The sequence below is a fragment of the Phytophthora parasitica genome (genome assembly GCF_000247585.1).
Source record: "Phytophthora parasitica INRA-310 unplaced genomic scaffold supercont2.4, whole genome shotgun sequence".
In the NCBI taxonomy this organism is placed as follows: domain Eukaryota; phylum Oomycota; class Peronosporomycetes; order Peronosporales; family Peronosporaceae; genus Phytophthora; species Phytophthora nicotianae.
The window spans coordinates 2201777-2202447 of NW_008648990.1; positions in this window are offsets into that span (position 1 = coordinate 2201777).

Here is a 671-nt window from a genome sequence, read left to right on the forward strand (position 1 = left end):
AGCCGCTGACAAGGTGAGGCGGCACGCCTATTGGCACTGGTGGAAGAGAGACGTGGTCGAGTTCGTGCGTGAGTGTTCTATCGGTGGTGGTGGAAGGGTTCATGGGCCGGGTAGGCCGTTCGTGGTCTACACCGACCACGCTTCACTGCGAACGGCAGTGAAGTTGCCGCACATCTCGCAACGTATGGCGAGATGGTTGTCGTTCTTCGCGGAATACGACTTCCGGGTGGAGTACAAACCCGGAAGGTTGAATGTGGTGGCCGACGCGTTATCGCGTCGACCTGATTATGCTGTTAAGACAGCCGACGCCAATCGAATTGGCGTCGAACGTGTGAGTACTCCGTCGTCAACATTGATTGACGACGTGAAGGCCGCGTATGCGAGTGACGCAGACGCGAGAGAGTTGCTGGACTATGTCTCAGCGCCTTCCGACGAAAGGCGTCGGAAGGTAGCACCACACTTCGTGCTCGTGCACACAGGTATCGTGCGCACGAAGGACTGCTGCTTTGCATCGCAGTGGACGACGATGCGATCCGCATCATCGTACCGAATGATTATGATCTGCGTATTCGGATTATGTATGAGTATCACGATGCCCCCACGGCAGGGCATCCGGGCCGTGAGAAGACATACGCTCTTCTCACGAGAGACTTCTACTGGAATCACCAGTA